Source organism: Ammospiza caudacuta, chromosome 7, assembly GCF_027887145.1.
Source record: "Ammospiza caudacuta isolate bAmmCau1 chromosome 7, bAmmCau1.pri, whole genome shotgun sequence".
NCBI classification, from domain to species: domain Eukaryota; kingdom Metazoa; phylum Chordata; class Aves; order Passeriformes; family Passerellidae; genus Ammospiza; species Ammospiza caudacuta.
Genome location: NC_080599.1, coordinates 6646385 through 6668733, shown reverse-complemented (window position 1 = coordinate 6668733; position 22349 = coordinate 6646385). Strand labels below are relative to the sequence as shown.

The following is a 22349-nucleotide window of genomic DNA, read 5'->3' as shown; positions in this document are numbered from 1 at the left end:
AGCACAGAGCTGCTGTCATTGCCTGTGACCTCACTGCTCTTTAGGAGCACAGCGGCCACTGGCTTGTCACGATGGAGCCCCTCTGAGTGGCTGTGACAAAGCACTTCTTTAGCAGCCTGGAGCCCCCTGGGATGTCCCTGTGTATTTCCTCTAACAGCATGTGACCTTATGGTTCTTTTGCAACCTTGGACACATTGGAATGTCACTGCAGAGCCTGTGAGTGCTTGTGATATTACAGCTCTTTAGCAGCATGGAGACTTCTAGGATGACACCATGGAATCCCTATGAATGCCTGTGACATCACGGCTGCTTAGCAGCCTAGAGACACTTGGGATGTTGCCACTGAGACCCTGTGACAGTGTGTGAGGTCAGTGCAGTTTAGCAAACAGGGGACTCCTGGGATGTCCTCATGGAGCCCTTGGGATTGGACATGACCTCAGAGTTCTTTAGGAGCTTGGAGACCTCTGGGATGTCACCACAGAACCTCAGCGAGTGCCTGTGCCAAATGGGCCCCTTAGCATGTCAAGACACCTCTGTTGTCCTCATGGACACCAGCAACTGCCTGTGACCTTGCAAGTCAGACCCAGTGCAATCTCCACCCCAATTCCATACAATTTGTGTCATGCTTGGATCCCATATAGTCTATATACTCTCATTGCTAGAATCCCTAAGCCTTCTCTATACCAAACATACATTTTATTAGCTACTATCACCTGTCCTTTCATATTATTCCAGATGATCTCCATTTCACCGGAGAGTGAGGTCAGGACAGGAGAAATAGTACACCTGATGGTGTACTATTGGGCACTGGCATCGTCTCTGTTCATCATAATCTTTTTCTTGCTCCTTGCCAAAATTCATTCTTCCATGTCCGTTCTTCCCTCCTGCTACTTTACCTCCTATAACATACAACTTATGGTGTAGCTTATTGTTACCCCAAGGTTAAATCTCCTTGAAGTACACACAAGGTCTCCCCATCCTCCCGAATCACCCACCAAGTACACCCAGGTCCTCGGGCAAAGACGATCCCACAAATGGGTTTGCCTTTTCCCATGGGGGAAGAAATCCACACTGACTTCCCCAGCCACTTCCCTATGTGTAATGCAGGAACCTTGTCTCCTTCCACAGTGTCTAAGGGCTTGGTTTAGGTGGGACCAGGGCAGTAAGCAGATACCCTGGTATTGACTAGCCAAGTGGCTTCTGCCAAGTTTGCATCCCAGTGCTTCCAAGTCTCATTACCTAATACCCTAAACATAGTTTTTAGCAGCCCATTTTATCTTTTAATCTTCCCAGAGTCCTGTGGATGGTAGGGAATGTGATATATCCACTTAGAGCCATGCATCTTTGCCCAGGAGTTTGTAAGATTGTTGTGAAAATGAGTCCTACTGCCTGACTGAATTCTAGCTGGGGTTCCATGTCACCACAAAATGCGTCTTTCAAGACCTGAAATTGTTTTGGGCAGTGGGATGGTTTACTGGGTATGTTTCCAGCCAGCCAGTTGTAGTCTCTGTCCTGATGAGGATATAACTCTTGCCTTGGCATGTTGGTGGCAATGACCCAATGTAATCAGTTTGCCAGGCTTCACCATTCTGGAAACCCAGCCACTGCCCTCCACTCCAAAGATGCTTCACACGTGTGGCTTGCTTGATGACAGTGCATTGTTTCACACTGATGGACTCCATGGTCAGATCCACCCCTTGATCAAGACCCCATCTATGTGTTGCATCCCTTCCAAGATGCCCTGATGTTTCATGGGCCCATTGGGCTGTAAATAGCTCACCCTTTCTTTCTCAGTCTAGGTCTATCTGAGCTATTGCAATTTTGACGGCCTTATCTATTGGTCCATTGTTTTGATCCTCCTCAGTGGAGAATCATAGCTCAGCCAGGGACTTGTTTATGGAACCAAGCTGAGTTTCTTACTTATAGCCAAATTAATTGCCCAGTACAAGCCAGCTTGTACTGTAACATCTCACTGGCCATGATGGGTCTGTTGAAGGGTGAGCAGGTTCTGCTGATTACTCCTTGGCTCTCCAGTTGTCGAGTTAGTTCTTGGATAGGAGTTACAGAGTCTTGGTTTGTGTGATACTGCCACCAGTGCACTGTCCTGGTAGCAATTGGTACTTACAGGTCTTGCACCTGCAGCAATCCTACAAGGGATCTTCTGAGAGGCCAGGCAGGGTGGATAACTGTTTGATCTTCTCTGCATTCACTGTAGCTACACCAAAAGCCCATTGACACCCTTTCAAATCTTGAAGTACCTTTTCCTGAGGTAGTTGATGCCTAGGATACACAGGGCCTCTGGGCCAGTCACAGTGGGGTGCTTTTGCCATCTGTCTCCTGTTAAGCTCACCCCAGTCTCTATTACAGACAACTCCTGGCCTCCCCCTGTCACTCCAGAGATCCAATAGGTTCTGCACTCTTGTGCCTTGGTGGCGTCAGTGTACACTGTGCACTGGTATCTACTAAAGCTTTGTAGTTCTGTGGATCTGATGTGCCAGGCCATGGAATCCACACAGACAGGGGTTTTGGTAGGCCTACAGAGGAGTCTTGGCTCTGGAGCCTGGAGCACCACCTCCCCCTCCTTCTCCACTGACCTTGTATTCCCTCGCATGTTCTTACCTCCTTCTCTTCTTTAACTAGATGCAAAAACCTGTGACTTTGTTTTGATTTCTCTCTTGTCATGATATGTCATCACAGAGGCATTCCCAGCCTCTCTCATTGGCCCAGTTTTGGCCAGGAGCATGTCCCTCCTCCGAGCCATTAAGGATTATCTCTGCTGGACATGGTCAACACTTTCAGCAGCTTCCTACAGGAGCCATCTTTGTGGCCCCCCTGCTGCCAAAAACCAGGCTGTGCAAAACTCACCTTTTGGGTTACATCTTCTTGTAACGATGTGTCAGTGCATTCATATCCAATTGTCACATCCACCAGAATGCCTGTTTTTCTCTTACAAAGATCAGATCTGCTATGTAGTTCACTGTTGTGTTCCCTCACAATGTGGTTCTTGAAGCAGTGTCCTTTTTAGCTTTGTTGATTAATATGTCACAGATGTAGTTTTGTCTTTTAATCCTAGCCTTTTGTGTTGTTAGACAGTTTCTAATGATGTGGGAGCATGTTTCATTTTCAGGCTTGCAGTGTCTGCAGCTTTTGACGCATTGATCTTATCTTTCTCTTGCCAGGAATTTCCTTGTGTAGACATTGGCCCACAGCTGCAGTGCTGTTACTAGTTTTCTGTGAGGTGTGCCTCTGTATCTCGAGATCTAGAAATTGCTGATGTTATCCTTCTTAAAGTCTGTAATAGCACAGCCTTGGGATACCAGCTGTTTCCATTTCTTAAGTTCCTGTTTCCTCCAGTTACATGCTTGTAGGTACTGAGTTTTTGGAGTAGCTGCTTTCCATTCTGATGTTGTATCATCACCAGCACCATCCAGCAGTTCTATCTAGGTTTAGGCTTCCATATTGACAGGATCTTTTCTGGATCTCCTGCAGCTCTCATCCATAATTTCCTATATACTTGACCTAAGCATTCTTCTTTCAGGATCAATCTTAAGGCATCATCCGAACATTGGACAAGTCCATGTAATTTTCAAGCCTGTGTACTTGGATTGAGTCCCATCAACTTCGTGATACCCAAACCTCCATCCTTGGCTACACTTAACACCATGTTTGTGTGATGCAGTTTGACATTACACATGCATGGTGTTAAGTGTAGCCATTCCTTGATAGTTGATCGAATCTGTAGGTCAGGGGATTCAAGGAGCCCTGATTTTGCATCCATGTGGTCTGCCAAGTACATTAGTCTGGGGATGATGAATGTTTTTTTGGAGTGCCAGTTTTCTGAAGAGGTTTTAACATGATGATATATATTCTCATCCATATTACTCACCAAGCTAACTACATGGGAGTCCACTTCCCTTTGCTGCAGACCATGTAGAAAATGTGCTGGTGGCTCACGGTGTCAAAAGCCTTAGCGGTGTCCACAAGTACGACACCCAGCAGTCTGTGTTCTCTTTTGGCAGGTCAAATTATTGTTTGCAGGAGTATCAATTTCTCAGAGCATCCCCCTGCTCTTATAAAGCCTCTTTGGCTTGGATTGAGGGGGCATACCTTAGTCTGCCTTGCTGTCGTTATTCTGGAGAACAGTTGTAACAAGACAGAACCAATCTTGATGGGTCTCCAGTTATTAATGTCCTTTAAATGTTCTGATTTGGTTGACCTTGGCATTAACAGTCCTGCATCCCCTCACCATACCTAGGATTTTACCTGATGTTAACCAAAGGTTGAATATCTCCATGATCCAGGAGAATTCAGGGATCATCCATCTTCTTGATGTCCTTTAGGGTGATCCCATCTGGACCAGGAGCTGAGTTTCGGCTGATTTCTCACACATTCTTCTCAATTTCTTTAGCTGTAATTAAGTCCCTGAAAGTGCAGTTGTTGGCTTTCCCTTTAATTTGGAAATTCCCAAGGCTCTTAGTGTTTTCCATCAGGCTTTAACTTCTGAATAAACTTTGCTGGGTGGAATGCCACTGGACAAACATTCAACATCATCCAGAATAATTTACCCTATTTAGATGGAATAGGTGCTAGAAGCACAGCTAATTAACTCTCTTGATTGCTTTCTTCATGATCCACTTCTGGTGACCTCAAGTTTCTTTCTTGGGTCCCTATTTTGTTCTTATCTGTGGTTGATGTTCTTATCTGGCTTACCATGTGCAGGCATCAGAAGCAGTCCTGCACTGACTCATTGACCAGTGATGTCATCCCCTGGCCATTAAGTAACTGCTTGAATGCCCTCGGGAAGGGGTTGAGTTTCCCAGCTGAAAGCCATTCACCAGGAGTTCTCTGATAATGGGCCTGAGCTACCCCTCCTTTTGCTAGTTGATGTTCCCCAGCTGTTCCTCCTAATTTTCTGGACAATGACTCATGCCAGGTTCTGTTTTCATACCCACCGCTGGTTCTCTGGGGAACAGTCTCCTTTTGTCAGGAATTTGCTTTGCTGTCTTGGATGGAATGTGTTCAGCTATGAGTTTATGGATGTTTTTGTTTCTCTGAAACAGAGCTTCTAACCTGATCAGTAGATGTTCTTCCTCCTTGGTCCAACACCTTTTGTGAGCTCCTCAAGCAGGTGGAGGTCTCCTTTGCATGGGAAGCAACAATCCTCTCCCGATTTCTGACAATTGGATGTACCAATCTTTTGTGTTGTTCCAGACTGATTTTTGTTTGTAAGTACCATCCCCATGGCTCGCACATCCACTACCCAGTTGCAGCTATTTCAGCCATTGTCCTGCATTTAGAAGATGACATGCAATACTGTGATAGTTACTGTTTTTCCTCCTGTGCTTAGCAGATCGAAAACAAATCCTCCTTTTGCTGTAGGCTCTTTTCAGGTGTTCAGTTAAGCCCAACACACAGTCCATACAGGTTCCACAGCCTGGACATGGTGGATTTTTGTCAGAAATCATCACTGTTGGAATGCCCTAAGGCATCTGATTAACATGTTCCTGGCATGGGTGGGGATATTGCCAGCATGTTGTTCTCCAGCTGAGGAGGCGATGTTTCCATTGTGCTTTCTCTCTCATGCTCACCACTTTTTTCCCTGTGGTTAAGTACCAACAGCTCATTGGTCCTCTGGAGACAGCTGTCTTTTCCCACACTTCGATGATGTGTAAGATGTTCATGCACCTCTGGCAGCCTGGTCAAATTCTCCCAACTTGTGGACAAGTGAACACATTCATTCATTTCAAACACTCCCTAGTTATAAAATTCCTATGTCACCAGTTTGATTTCATTTTCCACCAAATCTAAGGGGGCAGATGGTAAATTTGCAGACAACAGGTGTACAAGGGGTCTAATTTCAAATTTCTGGATCCCAGGTCTACCCAGTCAGAAAGGCTGGCCTGGGTGCAGGTTGATTCCTGGAATAAGCATACCAACGGCCCCATTTTACAGGTCTAGAATTTTAGTTTGTCGCAAATTAAGGAGAGGAAGTATTAGATTGCTAGTGGAGCCCCTGACCACTTGATGATCTTTGCCCAGTACAAACCCATGGGCCAGGTTTTGGGACAGAAGCTATGCAGCTCTTACCTTAAATTTGTTTCACTTTATATCTGGACGTCATTGGCTGGTGATTCCAAAAATACTTTCACAGACAGAATCACTAGGTTGGAAGAGACTTTTAGGATAATGAAGTCCAACCCGTGCCCTAACACTACCTCAACTAAATCCACGGCACTGAGTGCTACATCCAGTCATTTTTAAACATATCCAGAGATGGTGACTCCACCACCTCCCTGGGCAGACAACTCCAGTACTTTATCACTCTTTCAGGAAAAAACTTTTTGTACCCAACCTAAATTTTGTCCAACCTAAATTTCCCTTGGTGCATCTTGAGACTGTGTCCTCCCATTCTGTGAGTTGTTGCTTGGAGAAAGAGACCAACTCCCACATGACTACAACCACCTTGTCAGGTAGCTGGTGAGAGTGGTAAGGTCACCTCTGAGTCTCCTTTTTCTCCAGGCTAAACAACCCCATCTCCCTCAGTCGTTCCTCACAGGGCTTGTGTTCCAAACCCCTCACCAGCCTTGTTGCCCTCCTCTGGATGTGCTCAAGCGTCTCAATGTTCTTCCTAAACTGAGGGCCCAGAACTGGACACAGCACTCAAGGTGCAGCCTAGCAGTGCCCAGTACAGGGGCAGAATGAGCTCCCTGCTCCTGCTGGCCACACCATTCCTGACCCAGGCCAGGAGCCATTGGCCTTCTTGGCCACCAGGGCACACTGCTGGCTCATGTTCAACTGGCTGTCATCAGCACCCCCAGGGCCCTTTCTGCCTGAGCACTGTCCAGCCACACCGTCCCCAGCTTGGAACATTGTAGGGGGGTTATTGTGGCCAAAATGCAGGACTTGGCACTTGGACTGGTTAAACATCACTTTCTTGGACTCTGCCCATCCATCCAACCATTCCAGGTCTCTTTGCACGGCCCTCCCACCTTCCAATAGCTTGACACACACTCCCCCCTTAGTGTCATCTTCTAACTGGCTAATGGTAGACTTAACACCCTCATCCATGTCATCAATAAAGATATTGAACAGAACTGGCCCCAGTACGGACCCCTGAGGGACAGCTCTGGTGCCTGGCTGCCAGCTGGATGCAGCACCATTCACCACCACTCTCTGGGCCCATCCAGCCAGCTCTGAGCCCAGCACAGAGTGCTCCTGTCCCAGCCATGGGCAACAGCTTTTCCAGGAGCGTGCTGTGGGAATGTCTCAGTTTTAAAAGACAGGTGTCTGCTGAGGAAAGCAGGAGCCTCTCTTGAAATGGAAAATGCAAACCCCCCTCTCTCTGAATTACTATATTTTTGAATTTAAAGGACTCTCAGGCAAAGATATGGCAATAGGAATAACAGCTGTTTATTAGGAAAAATAAAAATAAAAATGCAGTAATACAAAACAACACTGCCAGAGCCAGAATACGACCTGACACCCTCTTGGGTCACAGTATTGGTAGCAGTCCTATTAAATGGTGGCTGCAGTCCTCCTGAAGTGACAGATGTGGTTCTGTTGGAGCAGTGATCCTGTAGAAGGGTGTAGTTTTCCTCTGAAGATCCAGTGGTAGTGTAGATGGGCCTGGTCTTCCTCTGGGAATCCAGTGGAAAAGGCTGCCTGTTGTGTTCCAAATTTCAGATTATATCCAGATAGGAATTCTTGGCTCCTCCTCCTGGGCAGAGCATCTCCCAATGGGATGATGTAATTTTTATCAGTCATGCAGTGAGACTCTGTGGCCCATTAACAGAAGATACCTCCCTGGGGGGAGGATTGGGTCGGGAAGAGATAAAGAAAACTGCCTCACCTGATTTTAGCAGGTGGCCCATTAACAGAGAATATCCCTTCCAGAGTTATGAGAGATAGGTCTGGAAGAGATAAAGAACACTGGCTCACCTGATTTCAACCGATGATGATAGAAAAATACTTCTGGTTACATCTTGCATTTCAGCCTAAGACACTCCGGGACACCAGGGATATCTCCTAAGGGAAATGGGCTGCTCAGGTAATTTTCCTCTTCCTCTGCCTTGGAGCAGAATATTCTCTTCTCCCCATCATGACCTATGTCTGCTCTGTCTCCATCTGCAAAGCCTTGTGGTCACTCTGGTACCCTCCTGGGCAGCAGAGCTTGTGCCCCGCATAGCAGCAGCTGCCTGGGCCAGTGGGTTTCTCTCTGCTCTGCTGCTCATAGCCAGGACATTTTCCCTGCCCCTCTGCCAGGGCAATGCCCTGCGCCAGTTCTGCTGTGAGGCTTCCCCAGGGCAGTGCCAGCGGCAGCGGCTCCCTCAATGGAGTAACTGGAGGCAGAGAAAACCAGCAAGCCCTTGGTTAGCATCTGTGACAGCCGGTGACAGCCGGTCTCCTCGCTCACTCTCAAACTGGTCCTAGTCCAACCAGAGCTGGGCAGAGCAGTTCTCATTAGGTCTGGGCACCAGAGTGTTGCCACCCTCACATCTCTGGGTATTGCTGCAGCTGCACCTGGCTCAGGGACTGGGCAGACCTTGCAGCCGGCCAGTACCACCCTCCCGAGCTGCACACAGCTGGGCCCCAAGGAACATCCAGATCAAGTAGACCTGGCATCCTTCTTCCACCCCAGACATGGGGAAACCCCAGAGTCCCATTCCACCACAGAACTGGGTAGACCCAGCAGCCCCATCCAACCCAGAAACCAAATTTCAACATCAAAAAATATATTTTTGACAAAAATAAACTGTTTTAGTTTTTTTTTTTTAAATAGACGCATTTCTACATTGAAGAAAGAAACTCCTTCGGAAATACATTTTTTAAACTGTTTTTGGATCGGACCCACAACACCACAGTGGTGATCACAGCCAGCATCTGCTCTTGGCTCTGCCTGCACACCCACCCATCCACCCACTCAAATTGCCACCACCAGACCCCACACAACCCACAGCAAACAACCTGGGTGGGGGGATGGTGTAGGGGCAGCAGAGCCTGGCATGAAGTGACCAGAACCTAGGCCGAGCTCCCCTGCACACCGGGAGAGAGCAGGAGAGCGGAAATCCAGACACAAGGACAAACGCACGGAGGGAGACATAGAGACATAAATACAGAACACAGCTTTGCTGACAGGGTTTTTTATTATTCAGGGGAAATGGCCCTGGGCTCAGAGGGATCCTCCAGGATCGATCATCTCCTCTTGCCACCGGAGGAGGACAGGACACAGATGTCAGCACCACTTAGAATCCTAAAACACAAAGCCCAAAACGTCACCCTTCTGTTTCCATTGGGATGTGAGAGGGCCCACTCCTGTCCCTACAGGCACAGCTCACCTCCTCATGGGTCAGGCGGGTCCTGCTGCCCCAGAAAACAACACCCCTGCTTCAATACTTAACACAGAGTGGACTGGGAATAAAGACAACGTTAGAGACACACTCAGGGCATAGGCCTGGACTGGGTGGCAGGGGAGAGCAGGGGGCCTTGGGGAAGGGGCTGTGGCAGCAATGGGGTGCAGGAGCCGCTGTGCTGCTGCCCAGAAGAACTGGGCTCCTGGCCATGAGCCACAGCTGGGGCAGGGGTGTGCCCTGGCTCATCCAGGGGGTCCTGGGGTGACAGGGATGGAATGCAGCAGGGCCCTGGGCAAAGGCTTCACTGGGGAGGAGCCCTGGGGGAGGGCATTGTCTGGGCTGTCAGGAGGGGTGCACTGGGCTGTGCTAGGACAGACTGGGATGGCCTGGGCTGTGGTGGCCATGCAAGGGGAGGGTCTGACACCGGCAGAACTCGTGGTACCCACCAGAGGCGTCTCCAGGACCACAACATTGTCTAAATCCAACTGCAGAGAGACCAGGAGATGTCCCCAGTGCCAGCAAGGGATGGGGGGAACCCTCTGCCCCCCAGTTCCCTGAGGGGATGCCCTCCAATGCCAGCAGACCACTCACCTCCCAGAGATCATCTTGGGTTCCTTCCAGGAGTGCCTGGAAAGGAGAACAAAGGCTGGGTCTGAACTGGACCTCGTGGCACTGTGGGGGGACATGGGTGCAGGGAGAAGGGTGCGGGCAGAGGGATGGGAATTCAGGGCCTCCAAGGAGATCTGTTTGAGGTGGGGGGAGATCCAGAGACACTGATCTGGGGTCACTTGAGGGCTCAGAGGACAGGGCTGGGAGTGTGGAAGGAGCAGGGTGTGAGGTACAGGGGAGGAGAAAGGAATTGATATGTAGGGACATGGGAGTGCAAGGGAGGGGCTTGGTGGGGACAGAAGAACGAGGATGGGTGGGGACAAAACCAACAGTACTGGGAGATGGTGTGGGAGTGGAGGGTGAGTCAGGGAATTTACAGGGGGACCCCTCTGCAGTGGCCAGGAAGAAAGACAAAGGATTGAGGGGGGACATGGAAGGAAAGGCCTCAGGAAGGGTCAGTGGGAGGGCAGCTGGGGACCCTGAATGGGACACAGAGGAGGGACCAAAAGGGTGGGATGGGAGGCCAGAAAGGGCAGGATGTGGCGACAGCGTTTGGCTGGTGCCTCACCTTGGCCTGTGCTGGCGGGCACAGCAGGATGGAGAAGAGCAGGGCCACGCTGAGCACAGCCACCTTCATCTTCCTCTGGCTCTGGGCAGCGCTGCTTGAGGCTCCAGCAGGTGAGGAGCACCTTTATCCCTGCCGGGACTCCTCCCTGCACCCTCCCTGCCAGCCCCCAGGCCAAAGCCCGGCTTGGCACAGCCCCAGCCCTGGCCACAAGCCTAGCCCTGGCACAGAGTCCATCCCACCCACCTGTGGCACGGATCCAGCCCTTTTGCCTGGCATCCCTCCAGCTTCCTGCACAGGGCAGCTGCCGCTGGAAGGGCCCGGGCACCTGTGGGGCTAAGGGGGGCAGCCAGGGAGCCAAAGGCACCTGAGGACCCTGTGGGGACAATCCCCAGTCCAACACAATCCATCCTCCAACAGCCCCAGTGCCAGATCCCCCATCTCCTGCTGCCCCTCCCCTCCCAGAGCTTTCCCTGTGGGACACCCCAGAGCGGAGCCCGGCCCCAAACCCAACATTGTGGGAGAACAAGGGGAACAAGGGACGTGTGATCAGGTGGCTGATTGGCATCTCAGACACCGCAGACACTGGGGAGCACTGGGCAATGCTGATCACCTGCAGACAAGGCTGAGGGCTGGGGAATGGCTCAGCAGTGACAATTCCCACATCCACACAACTCGATATCCCTTTCCCCGCAGATGCCAAACCCGACCAAGCTCCATGCCCAGAGCACTGTCCAGAGGGGAATATGCCCTGCCCTGCCCCTCATCCTGTCACACCTGCAGCCACGGAGCCCTCCCAGAGCACCTGGGTCATGGCCCTGGCTCTGGGCCGAGGCCAGCACTGGCCCTGACCAGGATGTGCCCATCCCAGGGCACATGGGGAAGTGGGCACCTGTCCCCAGGCAGCCACTCGGAGCTAACTGGGGTAACAGAGGTGCCCTGTGAGGAGGAGGGGTGTTGGTGCCCTGCCAGCATCTCTGACGAGCCCTGTTTACCCAAGCCCTGAGGCACCAGGAGGACATTCAGACATCTTGGGCTTCCAGGAAGGAAAATCCACAGAGAGGTGGTTCCTGAGAACTGTCCAAGGCTGTGATTCCTGTTTGACATTCCGGGGCATTAGTGAAGGGTTCTGCACCTCTCTTTTTCCAGGGACATTTTTGATCCAGCAGAGATGTCTTGTGGGCCACCTGGGAAAACATTTCAGGCCACTGCCTTGACTGTTTGCTCTGGAACTTGCCCCAGGAGCTGCAGGGCCCAGGAAGATTTTTCTGTGGAGAGCCCCAGGGCTGAGAGACCAGAAGTTACCCTTGGGAGATCCTTGACTGATGGACAAGAGCTGTGATGTCTTTGGGTTGCTGAAGACACCATGGAATGGAATTGAGGACGTGTCCACAGGATTCTAATTGCAGAATAATGGCCAAGGTGAGATCCAGACCTCCTTGGAGATCAGTGCCAGTCAGGGGGGTGGCTCTGGACAGCCACTGACCATGTGCCACCAGCCCAGGCAGAAGGAGCTGGACAAGCTCAGAGAGTCCCAGTGTAGGCAGATTGGCCCTGCAGCTTCAGGGACCCCATGGGAATGTCCCTGCCCCCCTCAGGGCTGTGCATGAGCTGTGCAGAGTCTCTCCCTCCAGCTCTCAGCAGCATTTCAGCAATGAGCTTTTTCCCCTCTTTGACTGACTGGTGCTTTTGCACAAACAATTTACATCGGGGTCCTCGGCACAGGAAAGGCTCAGACTTCATGGAGCAGCGCCAGAGCAGGCTGAGATGCTCCAAAGGGTTGGAGCACCTCTGTGACAGAGACAGGCTGGGGGAGTTGAGGTGGTTCAGTCTAGATCAGAAAAGGCCATGGAAAGACCCAGTTCAGACCTTGCAGGACTTCAAGGAACCTCCCAAGAAATGTGGGGAGAAATGTTTTAGTAGGGCTTGTCTCACTGGGGAAGGGGAAATGGTTTTAAAGCAGAAGAGAATAAGTTCAGACTGGAGATAAGGTAGAAATCTTTGATGCTGTGGTGGTGAAACACTGGCACAGGTTTCCCAGGCACCTGGTGGATGCCTCATCCTTGGAAATATTCCCGGTTGGATGGGCTCTGAGCAGCAGGATGGAGCAAAAGATGTCTCTGCTCCCACCCCACAGGAGGCCCTGTGGTGTCAGCTTCCAGCATGGTCGGTGTCTCTTGTAGGATTCGATTCCCCAGGAGAGCAGAGGGAACACACAGAAGCACAGATGGCAGGAACATCCTCCCATGGAGGTGGGAATATTCTGGATCCACAGGCTCAGGCTGCACTGTTTTGTGTCTGTAGATGGACACCAGTGTCAGAAGAGACTGAGAACCAGGAGGCCCCACAGTGTCTCTGAGTTCCCTTGGTTCCGGGAGGCCACACAGAGTCCCAAGGTGTGGCAGTAAGTTCCTTTGTTATGAAACTGTGCTGTTATAAAAAAAAGTAGTTTGTTCCAGTTGCCCCCCATGCATGTTGGTTTGTCCCAGAGATCCCATCCCCCTGTCCATCTCCCTCAAGAGCTCCCCCTAATTCCAGATCCTTCCCTGCCACTGAGGGAAACCCTGCCCTCCTCCCTTGTCCATTACAGAAACCCCACCTTTCTCTCTAGAAACTTCTGTGTCCATCTTGTATCCCTCGAATGCCAATTGCTATGCTCAGTCCACTCTCCTCCCCTGTTGTTCCCCACTGGCTGCCATAATGTGTGCCCTGCCCTGTGCTCCTCCCCAGGTTTCTGCCATTGCTTCTGGTTTGCATCCTCCCCATGTTCCCTGTCCCGTACTGAAGCTATTGGAACCCTGGATTTGCTGTCACTTGTCCCTGCACCCTCTCAGAGATTAAATCCTCTTGGGAACCTGCACAAGTGATCTCTCTCTTTCCTTGGCTCTGGGTTTCTCAGCTCAGGACAACATCAGTGGCTGCACAGAGCAGCTGCTGCTTCTGGGAGAGAGCGGCCCTGCTTGTACCACCAGCCAAACCAGCCCCAAGGGCGGACAGGGAGTGGCCACTCCTGGCACAGGCCAGGAGACAGGGCTGGCTGCAGACATCTCCGAGTGGCCGCCGTGTTACCAGGGCCCCTTTGGCTCCATGAGGCCCCACAGAATCCCAGGGTCCCTTTGGCTCCATGAGGCCCCACAGACTCCCAGGGTCCCTTTGGCTCCATGAGGCCCCACTGAATTCCAGGGCCCCTTTGGCTCCATGAGGCCCCACAGAATCCCAGGGCCCCTTTGGCTGCACGAGGCCCCACAGAATTCCAGGGCCCCTTTGGCTCCGTGAGGCCCCACAGAATCCCAGGGCCCCTTTGGCTCCATGAGGCCTCACAATGTCACAAGGACCCCTGGACACCACAAGGCCCTGAGGTATCCCAGTGGATCCTTGGTTCCAACTGGCCTTGCTTTGTCACAAGGGCCTCTGGATTCCCTGAGACCCCACAGTGTCACAGTGTCCCCTTGTTTCCACAAGCCACAGGGTCACAATGAACATCTTTAGGCACCAGAGTGTCACAGCATCCCCTTAGTTCCATGAACTCCACAGTGTCACAATGTCCCCTTGGTGCCACTTAGTCCTGCAGTGTCACAATGGTTCCTGGGAACCATGAGGCCCTGAGGGATCACAGTGGATGGTTCCATGAGGCCCCACAGGTTGGCATCTCCTCTTGGTTCCACAAGGGCCCATGGCCACAAAGGGGCTTCTGGATTCTACAAGGGCCCAGAGTGTAACAGAGCCCCTGTGATCCCATGAGTCCCGGCAGTGTCACCATGTCCCCATGAGTCCCTGCAGTGTCACAATGTCCCCATGAATCCTAGCAGTGTCACAATGTCCCCAGGAGGCTCTGCAGTGTCACAGAGGAGCAGCACTGGAGTGGGCACAGCCCCAGGGGAGGTTTGGCAGCGTTCCCCTCTCTGTGACACCACAGCGGTGGCAGCCACAATGCTCCCCACTCTGTGACACTACAGGTGTGGCAGTACTATGTCCCGTCTCTGTGACACCACAAGGGTGGCAGCCCCAAAATTCCACTCTTTATGACCCCACAGCAATGGCTGCCCCAACATTCCCTTCTCTGTCACACCAGAGCAGTAGCAGCACCAACATTCCCCTCTCTGTGACACCATAGTGGTGGCAATCCTGACCGTCCCCTCTCTGTGACACTTCAGTTAGGGCAGCCCTAAGTCCCTTATCTGTGACACCACAGCTGTGACACCCCCAGTCCCCCCTCTCTGTGACACCAGAGGTGGCACCCCCAGCATTCCCCTCTGTCTGACACGAACACAGTGGCAAACCAAAGATTCCCCTCTCTATGAGAAAGCAGTGGTGGCAGCCCCAACATTCCAACATCACATCGGTGGCAGCCCCAACGTTCCCCTGTCTATGACAACACAGAAGTAGCAGCCCCAACATTCCCCTCTCTGTGACACTGCAGCAGTAGCAGCCCCAGTGTTCCCCAGGCTGTGACACTGCAGCGGTGGCAGCCCAAAATTTCTCTCAGTGACACCATTGCTTTGGCAGCCCCAGTGTCCCCCTCTCTGTGGCACCGCAGTGGTGGAAGCCCCCAAGTTCCCCTCTCTATGACACTGCAGGAGTGGCTGTCTAAAGTTCTACTTTCTATGACAGCACCACAGTGGCAGTTCCAACATTCCCCTCTTTGTGATATTTCAACATTTGCAGACGCAGTGTTGCCCTGTCAGTGACACCACAGTGGTGGCAACCTCAGTGTTCCCCTCTCTGTGACATGACAGCGGTGGCATTACCAGTGTCCCCTTGTTTATGACACCAAAGCGATTGCAACCCCTGTGTTCCTCCGTCTGTGACACCACAGAGGTGGCACCCCCAGCGTTCTCCTGTCAATGACAGCATTGCAGGGGCAGGCCCAACCTTCCCCTCTCTATGACACTGCAGGGATGGCAGCCCCAAATGTTCTCCTGTTTGTGACACCACTGCGGTGGCAGCCCCAGTGTTCCCTTCCATGACAGCACAGCAGCAGCTGCCCCAACCTTCCCCTCTCTGTGACCCCACAGCCCTGGCAGCCCCAGTGTTCCCCTCTCTGTGACACCACAGCTGTGGCAGTCCTGTTTTCCCGGTCTCTGTGACACCACAGCTGTGGCAGTCCTGTTTTCCCGGTCTCTGTGACACCACAGCTTTGGCAGTCCCGTTGTCCCAGTCTCTGTGAGACCACAGTGGTTGCTGCCCAAACGTTCCCCTCTCTGTGACACTGCAGCTGTGGCAGCAGCACTTGAACAGAAGCAGCAGCTGTGGAACAACAGGGGAGCAGGGGAGGAGCAGAGACAGAGCTCTGGAACAGCGGGGGATGAGCAGTGGTAGAGCAGTGTTGGAGCAGTGGTGGAGCAATGGTGGACGAGCAGAGGAAGTGTGCTGGAACATCCCCAGAGCAGCAGTGGAGCAGCTTTTGAGGAGCAATGGAGTGACCATGGAAAAGGTGGAACAGTGGTGGCACAGGAAACACAGCCATGAACAGTGGTGGCACATTGGTGACACAGTGGTAGCACATACGTGGCACACTGGTGGCATTTTGGTGGCAAATTGGAGACATGTTGGTGGCACACTGGTGGAACTTTGGTGGCATATTTGAGACATGTTGGTGGCACGGTGGCACACTGGTGGCACACTGGTGCACATTAGTAGCACATTGGTGGCACATTGGAGGCATGTTGGTGGCATGTTGGTGGCATGTTGGTGGCACGTTTGTGGCATGTTGGTGGCACAGGCCCCACAGCCATGGAGCAGCGCCGGAGATGCCGAAGCTGCGGGACACGGAGCAGCTCCAAGCGCTGTGTCCTGCAGGAGCCGGCCCCTCACACCAGAGCAATCCCATCAGGCTGACCCAGAGCGGGGGCAGCAGCAGGAATTGCTGCTGGGCTCTGGAAGACATGGATGGAGAACACTTAATGGTGCCCTGGGGGTTTGATCCTGCTCATTGTGGCCTCTTTAGTGATGCTGGGACAGTTCCAGTCCACCTGAAGTCATGAACTCAGGAGATACTCAGGACAAAAGCAATCAACTGCCTTCTTTACTGCAGGGAAACACAGCTTGGGAGAAGTTTAATGATTCCTGATTTAGGAACCAAACTGGGTCAGTTATTGGCCTGTGGTTTGTTCTAGTCCAGGGAGCAATTTCCAAAGTGCTGCGCTTTGGCATTAAAAATGAGCAACATGCCTCATCATCTGGATATTGCACTTGGAGTACAGAGCTATTTGTGGTTGTTATGATCGAGAAAATCACTGGAATTCTTTTCTCGATTTCACTCTTTCTTCTTCTCTCTGGGATGAAGCCTCCAACACTCCCTGCAGGTCTGCTTTCCAGAATCTGCTCCTCTGGAGTTGGGATGGGACAAATGAGCAGTGGGAAGAGGGAGGAAAATGAACCATTCAAACTGCAAACTTTATTTTTGTAACCTCTGGGTTTCAGTGTTTAGAAGCCGGCATTGATAGTTTTCTCTGACCAAATCCCTCATTTCTCACTTTTGCCCTGGCAGAAAACCTTCCTTTGGCCCCATTTAGGAACTGACCCTTGGAAACACCTCACTGAAGATGCTTTTTTGGTTGGTTTTGCTAACAGATGACAAGAAAATCAATGCAAAGGGAGGGATGAGGGAGAGGGCAGAAACAATTCCTTTCTTTTGTCTTCCTGGTGGAAAATCTCCTGTGGAGCTTGTGCTGCAGCCGGAGATGGCCAAGGCCAAGGGCTGAGGGAAGCGATTCAGCTGAGGCAGCTGAGACATCTCTTCCCTGGTTTGCAGCCCTGGGGCTGGCAGGGGACACAGCTGCCCCCCATGCACCCCACACCCCCTGGAATGGGGGATTCTTCCTGCCTCTGCTAGATGCTCCTTCTCTATCCCTGGCCTGGGTGCTCCTGGTCTGAGCTCCCTGCCATGGTCACTGCTGGGGGTGGGGAGCAGGAGGGAGGAGTTCAGCGCCAACCTGGGAGGTGCCAGCGGGGTCAGAGATGTGTGGAGGTGACAGTGACAGAGTGACAGGATATGCAGATGGACACAGGGACAAGAAACACCTCTGGGGGAAACTTGCCTCTTTGAGATTTAGGGAAATTTCCTTTGGGACACACACATGGACACAGACACACAAACACAGAGTGTAGCTTTGCTGAAAGGGTTTATTTCTCATTTGAGGAAAAAGGCCCAGGGCTCACAGGGGATCAGGTGATTTCTCCAGAAGTGATCATCTCCTCATGCAACTGGAGGGGGACAGGACATGGTTTTCACCAACAGTTCCTAAGACAGAGAGCCCAAAATGTGATCCCCTGTATCCCCTGGGACAGGTGAGGGGCCGTGTGCCCACCCCTGTTTCTGGAGGGTGAAAAGAATTGACGTCTGGATAAACCCAGGACAGGATTTGGCCCCTCAGATCCACAGGGTTCCCAGACCCCCTAAGCCCTGGGATGCTCCAAAACTGGCCTAAGAAATGCCCCCAGGGGGACTGTGGGGTTCCCAGAGCTGCCCAAGTGCAAGGAAAGACTTGGGGTCTGCTTGGAGCAGCACCCCCAAGAAACAATCAGTGAAAGCTCCTTTCTGTCCCTCTGCTGGCCCCAAACTCTGCCCACCCAGGACACCCAGGGTCCGCACAGGATCATGTGGGAGCCAAAGGAGCACCAAGTGCTGCTCACCTATCCATGGAGAGCGGCAGCCAGGCGCTTCTGCCGCAGGAGAGCCTGCAGCTCTTCAGCCACAGGGGGCTGGGGACAAAGGCAGCATTAGAGACACACTGGGGGCACCGGGCTGCACTGGGAGGCAGGGGAGAGCAGGGGGGCCTTGGGGAAGGGGCTGTGGCAGCAGTGGGGTGCAGGAGCCGCTGTGCTGCTGCCCAGAAGCACTGGGCTCCTGGCCATGAGCCACAGCTGGGGCAGGGGTGTGCCCTGGCTCATCCAGGGGGTCCTGGGGTGACAGGGATGGAATGCAGCAGGGCCCTGGGCAAAGGATTCCCTGGGGAGGAGCCCTGGGGCAGGGCATTGTCTGGGCTGTCAGGAGGGGTGCACTGGGCTGTGCTGGGACAGACTGGGATGGCCTGGGCTGTGGTGGCCATGCAAGGGGAGGGTCTGACACCGGCAGAACTCGTGGTACCCACCAGAGGCGTCTCCAGGACCACAACATTGTCTAAATCCAACTGCAGAGAGACCAGGAGACCTTGCTGGTCACTGGGATGTCCCCGGTGCCAGCAAGGGATGGAGGGGACACCACTGCCCCCCAGTTCACTGAGGGGATGCCCTCCAATGCCAGCAGCCCACTCACCTCCCGCAGATCATCTTGGGTTCCTTCCAGGAGTGCCTGGAAAGGAGAACAAAGGCTGGGTCCGGACTGGAACTTGTGGGGCTGGAGTGACACACAGGTGCAGGGAGCAGGGCGCAGGCAGAGGGATGGGAATTCAGGGCTTCCAAGGAGATCTGTTTGAGGTGGGGGGAGACCCAGAGACACTGATCTGGGGTCAATTGAGGGCCCAGGGGACAGGGCTGTGGGTGTGGAAGGAGAAGGGTGTGAGGTACAGGGTAGGAGAAAGGAATTGAGGTGTAGGGACATGGGAATGCAAGGGAGGGGCTTGGTGGGGACAGAAGAACGAGGATGGGTGGGGACAGTGGGAGGGCAGCTGGGGACCCTGAATGGGACACAGAGGAGGGACCAAAAGGGTGGGATGGGAGGCCAGAGAGGGCAGGATGTGGCAACAGTGTTTGGCTGGTGCCTCACCTTGGCCTGTGCTGGCGGGCACAGCAGGATGGTGAAGAGCAGGGCCACGCTGAGCACAGCCACCTTCATCTTCCTCTGGCACTGGGCAGCACTGCCTGAGGCTGCAGCAGGTGAGGAGCACCTTTATCCCTGCCGGGAGTCCTCCCTGCACCCTCCCTGCCAGCCCCCAGGCCAAAGCCCGGCTTGGCACAGTCCCCAGCCCTGGCCACAAGCCTAGCCCTGGCACAGAGTCCATCCCACCCACCTGTGGCACGGTTCCAGCCCTCTTGCCCGGCATCCCTCCAGCTTCCTGCACGGGGCAGCTGCCCCTGGAAGGGCCCAGGCACCTTGGGGCTAAGGGGGGCAGCCAGGGAGCCAAAGGCACCTGGGGACCCTGTGAGGACAATCCCCAGTCCAACACAATCCATCCTCCAACAGCCCCCAGTGCCAGATCCCCCATCTCCTGCTGCCCCTCCCCTCCCAGAGCTTTCCCTGTGGGACACCCCAGAGCGGAGCCCGGCCCCAAACCCAACATTGTGGGAGAACAAGGGGAACAAGGGACGTGTGATCAGGTGGCTGATTGGCATCTCAGACACCGCAGACACTGGGGAGCACTGGGCAATGCTGATCACCTGAAGACAAGGCTGAGGGCTGGGGAATGGCTCAGCAGTGACAATTCCCACATCCACACAACTCGATATCCCTTTCCCCGCAGATGCCAAACCCGACCAAGCTCCATGCCCAGAGCACTGTCCAGAGGGGAATATGCCCTGCCCTGCCCCTCATCCTGTCACACCTGCAGCCACGGAGCCCTCCCAGAGCACCTGGGTCATGGCCCTGGCTCTGGGCCCAGGCCAGCACTGGCCCTGACCAGGATGTGCCCATCCCAGGGACATGGGGAAGTGGGCACCTGTCCCCAGGCAGCCACTCGGAACTAACTGGGGTAACAGAGGTGCTCTGTGAGGAGGAGGGGTGTTGGTGCCCTGCCAGCATCTCTGACAAGCCCTGTTTACCCAAGCCCTGAGGCACCAGGAGGAGGTTCTGACATCTTGGGCTTTCCAGAAGGAAAATCCACAGTGAAGTGGTTCCTGAGAGCTGTCCAAAGCCATGATTCCTGTTTGACATTCCAGGGCATTAGTGAAGGATTCTGCACATCTCTTTCCCCAGGCACAATGTGGATCCATCAGAGAAGTGTTATGACTCAGGTGGAAAAACAATTCAGGCCACTGCCCTGACTGTTTGCTCTGGAGCTCACCCAAGGAGGCGCAGGGCCCAAGGGGGAAGATTTTCCTTGCGGGTTTTGCTGCTTTGTGCCCTTGGAGGAGAGATCAGAGTGTCCTCCTAGGGGATTCTTGACCAGATGGACAAGAGCTGTGACACCTTGGAAAGAAATTGAGGCTAAGGTCACCTTTGAGGGAAACTGAGGAAGTGTCTGCAGGACCCTAAATAGTGAATGAATGGATGAAGGAGATTCTCACTGTCCTGACCCACTATCCAGCAAAACCACAGCCAAGGGAAGAGGCCTGGTGGAATCAGGGGGGAAGCAGACCTTGTTGAGCCTGGCGCACACTGGGCAGTGTGGGGTGATCCCCTGCTGGTGTCCCAGCTGTCAGTGTAATACCACTGCTCTGGTGGACTGGATCCTTAAGAAACAAAAGAAGTGATCAAGCTCAGGGGAGGAGGGTATTTGGTCACACTTCTCTTCTCTGGGAGTTTCTTTCCGAGGGGGGACATTCCATGAGAATTGGGATGCGGTAAAGGACAGGGCTGAGGGCAGCTGCTCCCTCTCTCTCTGGGCTTTGGATGAGGACGCTGGGAGCGTTGCTTGGGAAAAGGAATTGGTTGCTGCGGGTGGCCAGAGCAGCTTCCCCAGGCAGGTGCTGTCAGGTGCCTGCAGCACCGAAAGCGTCTCCACTTGGGGCTGCCTTGACAACTCCCCCAGCCCAGCAGACCCTGAGCCCGGATGGTGCAATCAAAGCCTCACCAGAGGGACGAGAGGACTCCTCACATAGCAGATCCAGCCGGGTTTATTAAGGGAAAATCCAAGGGTCCAGTGAAGTGAGGGTGAAGAGGGAAACAGGAACAAACAGGAACACAACATGTGTCGAAGGGAACCAGAGGCGAAGAGCCAGGAGCAGGGCTGGGGCCAGGGTATATTACTGGAGGAAGGCAGGAGGGGTCAGGGTACAAATTATCCAATGGGGAAGGGAGCCAGGGGTGGAGTTAAGGTGGGGTGACACAGGACACACCAATGGGGGAGCAGAGTGGGAGGGGTCTCTAAGGGAAAGCCAATGGAGGAACGGGGAGTACAGAACTTTCTGGAACTGGGGGACGAACAGCAGTCGATTGACAACAGCACATTAACATTAACAAGCAAAGAACCATGGGGAATTGTGGCAGTCTCTCACCTTAACTTAAACAGTGGTGTCCTCCCATGGCATTCCAGGTTCCTCTTCTCCATGGCAGTCTCCAACATCTCCCTCTTTTTTATTTATTAAATAAACATTTCCCAGTGTTTTGTCAATTGTTTTCTTAAAACACATCAGTGCTGCTGAAACGATAACAACTATAAGAAGGACCCACAATAAACTTTTAAGAATGGGGGCCACCCCCACAGGAACACTCCACTGCATGAGCTTTTTGTCCATCATGTCCACAACTTTTTTTCAGTAAGAAGAGTCTTCATTTGCTCTTGCATTGGTTTGATGTTGGCCTGGATCAATGTGCTTTTCGATGGCAGGTTAAAACAACAAAGCCCTTTGAAATCTTCACAACCATGGCCATGGGAGAGCAGCAGGAAGGCGATGGCTGCTCTGTTCTGAAGGGTGGCATGTCTGGTGGTTTCCTCGTCCGCTAGAAGGTCTGATAAGGCAGCGGACGTAGCGTTAGTCTGCTTACTAAGCCAGCACTCCAGGTGAAAAAGCTCACCGAGGGCCTTCGCAGCTGCAACCCATGGTAGAAAGATGGAAACAATGATGGTGGCAGCAGCTGTTAAGGTATTTTGGGGTGTCCTGGGAGTGGCCATCTGGTCCTCAAGTGAATCAGTTATCGACTGGTCGAGCACTGATAGAAACATGAATGGTCAAGTTAGTTGTCATTGTAATTTTCTTCATTTTGTCCCTATGGAAGGGAGGGCGAG

General features: G+C 52.9%; 2 long non-coding RNA genes and 1 pseudogene across 3 annotated transcripts; 1 reads left to right on the top strand and 2 right to left on the bottom strand.

Moving 5' to 3' along the window:
* The window catches only part of LOC131559605 (zinc finger protein 11-like), a 912004-nt pseudogene that overhangs the window by 68313 nt on the left and 821342 nt on the right, over positions 1 to 22349 (top strand).
* On the bottom strand, positions 9131 to 10613 carry LOC131559866 (uncharacterized). Of its 2 annotated transcripts, none has more exons than XR_009274926.1 (4): positions 10528 to 10601; positions 9942 to 9977; positions 9336 to 9408; positions 9131 to 9250 (listed from the first exon to the last, which is right to left on the bottom strand). It is a non-coding gene; the product is annotated as an uncharacterized LOC131559866 (long non-coding RNA). The 2 variants fall into 2 exon arrangements; XR_009274927.1 differs by having other exon boundaries at positions 9138 to 9250; positions 9797 to 9977; positions 10528 to 10613.
* On the bottom strand, positions 17632 to 19321 carry LOC131559865 (uncharacterized). The gene is made up of 5 exons (XR_009274925.1): positions 19232 to 19321; positions 18782 to 18817; positions 18618 to 18656; positions 18160 to 18228; positions 17632 to 17767 (listed from the first exon to the last, which is right to left on the bottom strand). It is a non-coding gene; the product is annotated as an uncharacterized LOC131559865 (long non-coding RNA).